The following is a 10,899-nucleotide window of genomic DNA, read 5'->3' as shown; positions in this document are numbered from 1 at the left end:
TGTCAGTAGGGAGGATTCATGAGCACATGGAATCATACATATCCAAGCAGATGGACTCCCACAGGATTGTTGTGAAGAATGCACAGTGGAATGTAAAGTTTTAGGTGACTATATGAATATTTAAGAATAGAATATCCTTTTTCAAAGGATATTGAGATTGGAGATCTGTAGGTTATTTTTTACTAATGCAAAAGACAGAGAAAAATAAAATATATGGTTAAAATAACCTTACAGAAATCAAATCTGAAGTTCGTTCAAACGATGCACTTTCCCAGCAGGTGTGGGTGGGAAGCAACAGACTGGACCTGTTAAGGGCAGTGAGGTCTGCCCAGGTCCCAGACACTGCATAAGCTTCATGGTCAGAAGGCACTGTGACTTTCTGTTGCTTGGTTCTTTGGACAAATCTGTGAGGCTATCATTGAGTCACCTGAAGAAGAGGAGTCTGAATAGGCTGGGGATTTAGCTCGGTGGCACCGCACCTGCCTCATAAGTACAAGGTCCTCAGTTCAATCCCTGGTACCAAAAAATAAATAAATAATAAATAAAAACCAAGAAGAGGAGTCTGAAAATTGAAATATTTTCCCCTTCATAGAGAGAAAAAAATATTTAGGGTGGGTAGGTACAAAAGCATTACATTTTATTTGTTTATTGTGGCGTATGGTAAATTTTACAGGGAATAACATTCACATGTTTTATATAGATAGATAGATAGATAGATAGATAGATAGATAGATAGATATGTAGTTCCTTGAATTTTGACAAACGCACATAGTCACACAACACCACCACAATCAGGAAATGTACTTTGTCAAGCTGGAAAGGGAATCTGGGGATGAGGGGAATAAGGAAGGCAGGAAAGGAAGGAAAGTAATGATTAAGATACAATATGTGCATGCACCAATTCCCCAAGATGAATATAATGTGTATCGCAAATATATACTGATAAAGAGTGAAACTAAAAGAAACTGCAAATAAAAGAAATACAATACTTGATATTTTGTCTAAAGCTTTCTTCATGCTTAGCTCCCTTTCCTGACTCTTCCATCGCCAATATGGCCTTTGTCCTTGTAGTTTCCTTGTTTCCAGAATATTACATATATTATTTAGCCTGTGTATGGCTTCTTTCACTCAGCCTCAGTCTTTTTAGGATTTACCTGAGGCAGTTGTGTGTATCAAGATTCCCATGTACTGCTGAGTCGTGCTCTGTATAGATGTACCATAATTTGTCCGTTTACCCATCGAATGGCTTTTGGGTTATTTCTGTCTTCTGGAAAATGATGAATAACCCTGCAACAAATAAACTTTGCACAAAGTTTTTATATGGGATATATGTCTTCTTTTGGGGTTGTGGGTATATTACTAAGTGTGTATTCCTGGGTCATAAGTTTGTTTATGTCAAAATTATTTTTTTAAAAAAAAGAAATGGTAACATTTTGCATCTCTGTGCCCAACAACTTATGAGAATTTCATTTGCTCCATGTTTTTTCAGTATTTGGCTTCATAAGTTTTTTTTTTAAGTGGATTTTTATGAATTGCTGATAGAACAGAAACTTGAACATCAGCCTTTTGACTTTGAGGGAAATAAATGGGATAATAATTTTTAAAGTGCTTCTAAATTTATAGCATTATATAAGTCTTTTGCATGTAATGTGTATTTTTATATCGATTTCAACGTTAATGGATTATAGGTTATTACTCAATTACCAAAATACAGATGGTTGAATTGTGAGAGTTACCATATGGACTGTTGGTGCTGATTTCATTTAATTTGCTGAGTTGGTGGCAGAATAATATTTGTTACATGAGTACTAATATCAGCAGAATTTGAAAAACTGAAGTTGTAAAAGTTCAGAAATGAGAAATTTCTTCACTTCGGGTATAAATGAGCCTGTATAATCCTTAGAATAAAGTATCAGGACAAAGCTTGATGCAGAGTCCCCTTGCTTTGTGATCTTGCACTTAGAAAAGAATAAACTGACTGCAAGCTACGTGGTCTTCATGCTCTCACTCATGGCCACTTACTGAAGGCCTCTCTCTGTAGCACACGCTGAGTATTGCCTTGGCAGGAAATATGGACTTCCTAGCCTTGTGGTCACAGGTGTGCCCCCAGGAAAGCCTGCTTCACCACAATATAGACTCACTTCTGCCCACCCTAAATTTTCAGGAGAGAATAATTGATGGCCTTTGTCAGTCCCTGCTCATACAAGGATCTGTACTGTCTTGAAATTCCTTGTTATCAGAAATCCCTTCTTGAGAAGTAGAGGACGTATGGTGGAGAATACCAAACGGATTCTCAAGAAAGGAGCTGTCGTTGCCCTGTCTCCTTCCAACCCCTCCCCACCATGTTTGTCTGCAGTCTCTTAGGAGCTTCACATTATTACACCTCTCTCCCCCTCCCTTTCTCCTTTAGATTTTTTATTCCCTTTAAGTAGCATTCTCTTCTATATCAGTGAGAATAAATTACACCCATTTCCTAAAACATGCTGTGTTTCCTATGAGAAAATTATTTTGACTAATGATTTATTACCACTGAGATGAAAGATGATACTGAAAAATATTTTCATTCATTTCATATAGTTTTCACTGAAAATGCTTCAAGATTATTTTTTAAAATATGACCACACATTTTGTTAGTTTCACATTATTTAATAGGTGTTTTATGGCATTGAGGGAATAGCTATTTACATATGCTATGTAAGCTATGAAGAAATTCAAAGTTTTTTCCATTGTTTTCTTTGCAAATAAACCAACCAGTCTTTAAAAGAAGCGACTGTGCATATGGTAGAATTTACCAAAGTTTTGGATCTATGTCATGTGTCAAAGAGGGAAAAATATACAACTTTATATTAGCCATTGATTCCTAGTTTGCTTTTCACAATTTAATCCATCCAACCTGCAGATGTTTCTTCATGACTTTTTATCTAAGATCTTCAATATTTTTCTACTGTAGACTTTAAGTGTCCATCCCTGTTCTTACTATTCTCACTCAAGAAGGGGAAGTCAAAGACTTCCTCAACAACAACAGCAAATCTCCTTGAGAGGGAAGTGAAGGAGCAGTTATTAAAGTCATGGTCTGACCACAGGGTGCCTGGTACTCTATGGAGAAGGGTAATTAACCTCTCTGTGGCTAGTTTTGCAATTTTTAAATGTGAGTTAGTAAAAATGTGCCTAGTGCACTGGGTATTTGAGGACTGAATGAGTTACTAATATGTCGCGCTTGCTCATAGTTCATTTCCTGACACATGGTCACTGACACACCATTGTAAGCAACCACTTGGTGTCCTGTTTCCATGTAGAGTAATTTATTCCTTCCTCCTTGCATGCCTAGTCTTGACATCGAGGCCCTTAGCTTCTCCTCTATGCCAGACAGCATGTTAAATATTTTATAGTCAAAAATGCCTTCCTTCCAAAGAGAAATTCTGATGTTAGGTCATCAGAATGTGTTTATCATGCTCTTGAGGATCCATATCTTCTTCAGTACTAGCCAAAACAAATGGATTGGGAAATGGATCAGGAGAACTATTTTCTAATCACATAATTTATTGTCATTTATGTTAATAACATTTGTGGGAAGAGCTAATCCTTAGTGGTAGCTAGCAATTAAGATCCAGGTATCAGAATAAATTAGTCATGTGTTGCTTATGGGAAGAAATATGTCCTGAGAAATGCATCCTTAGGCTACAGCATCAGTGTACAAACATTACAGAATGTGCTAACACAAGCTAATACAGACATAATGTCAGTGGTGGTAAAATCTTATGCAAGCACTGTCATATATGGTGTCTACTCTTGACCAAAATGTCATTGTGCAGTTTCTGACAGTATCTACACATATCATTTTACTTCCAGCACTACTGGAATATATTATGAGATTCTTTGCAAGTCAATATACTAGAGACACGAGTAAATTAGAATCATTACAACACCATTGCAAACTTACACACTGTTGTAGTGGAGAAAGAATGAGCTTTGGTACCAGATTATCCTGCCTTAGAGCTTAGCCCATTAGTTCCTAGATGGGTAAACTTTAGAAAATAACACAGCCCTTTTGAATTTCCAGTCACTTTTCGGGGTGATGATATTACTGTGAACAGTAATTATGAAGATGAAGTGACCTGGCCATTAGAACCTACAGAAAGATATCTTATGTGTACATAGGAGGCGCTCATTAAGTATTGTCCATTTCTTAGTTCTTATACAGAAAAGTGACAAGAAAATTCTTTAGCATCCTATTAATCACATGTCTCAATCTGCAATTTATTCCCATAGAGACTCACAGATGTGATCGATATCAGGTTCAAGTCCAAGTCTTGGGTAGACCCCCAGTGGGGATCAGAAGGCCTGAGATGGCTGTACTTCTAGTGCTGCTACTGCTGCAACTGAGGCATAGTCAGGGCTGAAAATGGAAAGGACAAAAGAATTCCACATTCTTAGCAAGAGGTCATTGTAGAGAACAGATGTAGGCAAAACCCAGCTGACTTGGTTAGCGTTTGTTGCATTAAGAAAATGACCTCCAAATTTCAGAGGCATGCAGTAAGAACCATAAATTGCCAGACCTTGCAGGTCAACTGGGGTTTGATTGATCTGGGCAGGCTTGGATGGCCACCCCTGCTTCCAGCTGCAGCAGATGGCAGATGGGGTGGCTCTGCTCCACATGTCTCCATCCTTCTTGGATGATGATAACCGTGGCCTGCTCCTCTTATAGCAAAGGCAGATGCACAAAAGGACAGGTAGAAATGCCCAGGCCTCTTAAGAAATGGATTTGAATTTTCAAATCTCCCTTTTGCCCATATGTTGTAAACCAGTGCTCATATTTGGCTCAGCTGTTGCCCAAAGCTTTGAGTATCTGCTGCAAGCACGCACAAGATCTCAGCTGTTCCAAGAGAGCTCATATATACTATGCAAGGAGGCTCACTAAAATGGCCAGGAAACAACAATAAAAAGATCTTTACTCAGCATCCAAATTCTTATTCTATGGCCAAGCTGTGCACATTTCAGCTGTCATTATTTTATTCTCCTCATCAATGTTACGAATGTTAAGGATGTCCAAAGACCTGAAACTTTCTGCCCAAGCAGAATGTACTCATCAAAACAACAAATAAGTTATAAAGAATCTTCTCAAAGCTGTATTTGGTACGAAATTTTTTTTAAAAAAAGTTCTATGATCTGGGTGTTGAGCACTTTGCAATGTGGCAAATACGAATTTATCTTTGCAGGAGGATTTCCAAAATACAAAGTATTTGTAATTAGAAAACTGGCCTGTTTTTAAAGATTCAATTTCTGTTCCCTGTCCCTGATTTTTCATTCTAGTCATTGGTATTAAAATGATGTCTCATACAGTCCACATTCTACAAATGTAAATATAAATGAAACCTCATGAAATTTATCATGGCTCATTGAACTACAAGTAAATGGCTTTTCTCTTTTTTGTATTTTAACAAATTAATTATCAGTCATTTTCCTGAAGTGTCTTCTCTATTTTAATCCATGGATGATTTTTCTCCTCTCTTATCTTTTCATTTGTAGCTTCTTTCAGTACGTGAGTTCCTTGTAGGTATAATTGGTCCTCTTCCGTGTCCCAGCGTACCCGTCTCCCAACCACTCTGGGCTTTGGTCACTAATGTCTCAGCTCTGATCATCCTCTCTCTGGAAATTCCCTTTGGTTCATAGAAGCCACCTCATTCATTACATTATCTATCCTGCTCCTCATCACAACAAAATCTTATGATGTCTTGGCAGGGACATTCTGCAGAACATCACTTTGGTTCATTATATTTATGATTGCTAATCTGTTGAGTAAAAGTGAATACACTAAATGCATTTCCTATGCTCAGTTATAACCTTAATTGGCAATTACTTCAACCAGTGACTGATAAAGCTTGGAAACCAAGGATGCAGTTTGCTCAAGGCTAAGAACTTGAGTCCATTGGCCAGTCCTACACCTAGACCTGTAGATGTCCTAGATGAGTGAGAAGGGATTTCAAAATGTGAAGTAGATGAGGCAAATGAAAATGATGAGTCTCAGTGACAACACTGGAATGAGCTGCAGCAAATAGGAGCTATTGTTTGTCATACTCGGCCCCTGTACATTTCTACAGTATAGAATCTCCATTGTAAAATCTATCCCATAGCACTGTGGAGAAGCTGTGCTTGGATAGAGAGAGGTTCGTTTGAGAAATAGGAAGATCTCAGTAAAGCAAGCCCCTTTCAGCACCCCTTTATTCCCTTGGAAGTCTCTTATCCATTGCCCTAAGTGTTGGGTTCTAACTATATAAGGCAGCTCCCCTTCTTTAGGGAGTCACCTCCAGTTGTAGGTGCCATCTTTCTAGAAATGTTGTACCTTCCAGTGAGCTAAGAGCTGGTAGCTGCCTACTTGATATGGATGTATGAAAGGATAAGTCACTTGCCTGTGGTGGGCACTGCTGGCTGTGTGAGGGTGACACTTGCTCCAAGCCTCCCTCTGTGTCCAGCCCATGCCAGACTGACCTTAACTCTTACTTGGCTCTTTTCATCTCCAGGAACTCCAGAATAAGATATTATTTTTTTTCTTAACAGACATCTAGTCTTTATACTATCCTCAAGCTATAGGATCTTTTTGATTTTGGAAGAATTTTAGATTTACATAAAAGTTGCAAATGTAGTGAAATTTCATATAACCTCTATCCAAAGTCCTGAGTATTAACGTATTAAAAAGCATAGTATTCTTGTCAAATCTAAGAACTTAACTTTGATATAAGCTTTGTAGCTACACTGCATGCATTATTTAGATCTCACTTCTTTAAAAAGCGAATATCATCTTTATGTTCCATGATCCCTCCCAGGATGCCCCACATTTAGTTGCATCATCTCCTTAGGCTCCTCTTGGTTCTCGGAGTCTCCTTGTTTTGCACCATCTTTAAATTTTGTAGAGTGCTGCTCACCTGTTTTGGTGCCAGCCTGAGCTTTCTACCATTCTTTCATGGTTAGACTGGGGGAGATTACAGAAGTAAGGTGGCCTCCTATTGCATCATTTCAGGGCACATGACAGAAGAACTTTTCAGTAGTGACATTAATCTTGGTCACTGCCAGGTTTCTTCACTGTCATAGTGAGTATTTTTCTCCTCTTCTTATTGTGTGCTTGGAAGCTATTGATTAAATCTAAACCATACTCAGTGGGATGAGAATTAAATGATACCACCTGGGAAGAATGCATGTACACATATTATTTGGAATTCTTCTTTAAGCAAGATTCATCCTTTCTCCCACATTAAGTAATTATTTTCAATGTTGCCTGAGATATTCTTTGAGTTATAAGAAAATACACTCAAGATTTATATGGTTGATCAGAATTATCCGAGCTTTGGCTATTGAGAGTTCATTCAGGTTGACTTTTATGTCCTTCTGAGGTGACTCATGTTTTCCTTAGCAATTCCTTACTTGGTGGGAATACTAGATGGTCCAGGCTTATATTTCTGACCTTAACCCTAGACTCACGCATTTCTCCAAGAAGCCGTAAGAGTAAGTTTTAAATATGTTTAAGAAAATGGAATGTACCAAACAAGCCTTTCTATTTCACAGAATAAGTTTATTTTGGAGCAAGTTTTTGGGAAAATACTTAACAGCACAGGGCAATATCACGTGCTGGCATATAATTTGTTTTTTCAGGTCTTTTGCTTCTCTTATTTTTAGTGGTGACTATTGTCTGAGATATATATTGTTCAATAATGAATAGAGTTTCTGAATTTCTATCATAATTAATTTTGCTTCCTTAAAGTTAGGTTTCAGTTATTTTTCGTTCAGTATTGCCACACCTCAAAAGGTTAAATGAGGAGGATGTAAGACCTCCGTAGGGATCACTCAATGGGAAGCCACTCATTGGCTGGCTCTAGAAGAGGTGAACAGAAGAGGAAGGGATGGACTGGATGGAAGGGGGCTTCTCCTTGGGGCACCATGACTGTTACTTGAGTCTGAGGGTGCTGAAGAAGGGCCCAGGCATCCTATGACAGGCACAGACACAAAAGGGCTGGAACAAAAGGAGACAGCACACTTCTTCCCCTTGAATGCATTTGTTTGTGGCCTTTTGACCCATAATAACAATTTGAATATGTGTTTAGACAGTAGCTAATTGAAAACACCTGGCATGAAAAGTTAATCATTCCAGTAGCTCTCATTTTTATGTAGTGTTTAGTATAAAAATTAAATTAATAAACATTCAAGATAAAAAGTTTTTCAATAAAAAACTTCACAATTCACTTAAGACTCTCACCTATTCTTTGTCCTCTGTACAGAAATTATTTCATTGTCAAAGTGACATATTTTCCTGAATATATTATGCAAATAAGAGAACTGATAATTTGTTAAGAAGCTTTAGATTGGTGAGCATTTTTAAATAAAGCCAGTTGGAATTTTCAAATACTTGCAGTAATAATCGTTGTGTACGATGATTTATTTCTGAGACAGGGGCTATTTATCTGGAAATGGACTCATCTGCAGCATGTCTCACTATTTAATTAATTTCCTGAAGATGAAACTTTATGGCGTTATCATTATGGATGCAGAGAAAATGCTTCTGTTAAATTAAAAGAAGTCAAAATGCAAAGCTTAATTAGCAGAATATATTTACCAGTAAGAAATAATTAAATACACATTAATCAATTAAAATAAGTGTAGCCATATTCTGCTCTTTTTATAGTTGGAGTCATTCTCTATATTCCATTAAAATGTCCTCTCCTTGTTTTATTCACCATAAGTTCCTAGTTTTTCTTCCCTGTCCACCTATTCCCACTCTTGTTTGTTGGCTTCTTGTCTTCTTTTAATCCTTGCATGCTGGTTTGTCCTAAGGCTCTGGGTTCAGCTTCCCTTTCAATTTATACTTTCCCTGTGAGAATAAGCCAAGTCATAACTTTAAATATCATCTGTATATTTCTGCCCTTACTAGTCCCTGCTTAGGGAAGATTCTCCAACACCCATCTATATATATGTAACTTCTCACCTGGATCATGCTAGAGATCTCAAACTTCTACCTCCCATGTGTACCTCTACCCTTTACAATCTTCTCCGTGTCATTAAATGAGTTCAACATTACTTTTTTCCTTCAGTCAAACCTTAGAAATCATTCATGATTTTTGCTTTCTGTCATTCACTATATCCAATCTGTTAGTCTAGTTACAAAATATTTCTAGAATTTTCCACTTAACTGAATACATGGTGCTTTGCATCTGATCTTTTAACATAGCTTGATGTTTTTGAAGTTCGTTCATATTGTAGCATGCATTGGTAGTTTGATCTTTTTGATGCTAAATAGTATTTTTTGTACAAACTACATTTCTTTGTCTATTCATTTGATGGGAATTTGGACTCTACTTTTTGGCTATTAATAATGCTATGATATGCATCTGCATACAAGTCTTTCTGTAGAAATAAATTTTCCTTTTATTAAGGCATATTCCTATAGTAGCATTCCTGAGCTGTGTAATAAATATGTTTTTAACTTTATAAGAAACTACCAAACTGTTCTCCAAAGTGTCTGCACTGTTTTATATCTTCATCAGAAATATATAAGATTTTCCATTATGTCCTTGCTAACACTTGTTATACTGTCTGATCTTGAATAATAAATTTGGGTCAGTGAATCCTCCTAGAAGCCATCAATTCACATACCAAGTGCAAGTCCATATTCTGTGACACTGTTTCTACTGAGTTAAGGCGGCGGCGGGGGGGGGGGGGAGCCGTGACAACGAAGGGATAAGAGGAAATTATGAATGGTTACATTGAAAGCAAGGGAAACCACTTCCCAGCATAGCAGAACTAAATCTTTCTGAACCAATGACGTTTGCTGATGAAATTAAATGAAAAATCAACCTGCTTCACTGTTGAAACCACATGAACAGTTAGATTCTCTTCTAATCAAATATTCCCTCATCATAGATACATCCTGGGTCAGTGTGGGACAGAGAAAGTGTATGATTAACTATAGAAATCCAGTAATACAGAATAATACCAAAAATTAACACTAGTGACCTTAGAAAAAATTCTATCCCTGAAGAGACTTCATTAACTTCTGGGGAGTAAAGAAAGGTAGAATACTTGTTCAGAATTGAAAAAAATGTTGAAATGAAATTATCTGGTAGTTATTAACTGCAGAGTTAGGTAAGATTCAAAATTGTTCTTCACAAATTAAAATAAATTCATAATCAAAATTATGTATAAGTTTTAGGCATGTAACGTTAATAGACTCCCTGACCTCCTGTCATTGTGTGATTTTTATCTCAATTAATTGTCTAAGCAGATAGTAACTAGTTACCAGCTAATGAACAAATGAATGTATGTTATATTTTAAGTTCATCATTAGCTTGGATTTGAATTGAGGTCAATTTGCATCCTGTAAGAATTAAGAAGATCCTAATTAATTTTTACTTTAACATTTGAATCTACCATATCTGGAACCTAAAATATCTGACTAAAGTATAAACCCACTGGGTGGTAAATGCTGCCAGGGAATTTGAAAGTCAGTATTTTCTTAAAATGACAATGAAAGCAAATATTTTTTCCCAGTTATCCAATAACTACAATATGCACAAACCTATCTTAACAGATAAGATGTTTTTTATTGTAAGATAGCCGCACAAAATAACTTGAAAGGCCATTTACTGTCACTTAAGGATTGTAACCAAATTCAGAAATTTGATATGTGAATATAGGGCAATAAATCATTTTTGGCATAAGGTAATTAAAGAGATTAATAATACCTCCTTTCACCTTGATGGTCAAAGGAAGATGAGTTTCACATCTCCTTTGTATCATCTGTGTATTTCCCCACCATGCTTTATTACCTTTATTAGACAAATATGTATTTTAGGATATAAGCCTTTTCAAAGGCTTATCATAATGTAAAAAGCAAATATTTTCATTGATGGTATG

The sequence above is a fragment of the Heterocephalus glaber genome, unplaced genomic scaffold (genome assembly GCF_053883595.1).
Source record: "Heterocephalus glaber isolate CG9 unplaced genomic scaffold, H.glaber_assembly_v1.0 deba00000071, whole genome shotgun sequence".
Classification (NCBI taxonomy): domain Eukaryota; kingdom Metazoa; phylum Chordata; class Mammalia; order Rodentia; family Bathyergidae; genus Heterocephalus; species Heterocephalus glaber.
This window is presented reverse-complemented; position numbering follows the sequence as displayed.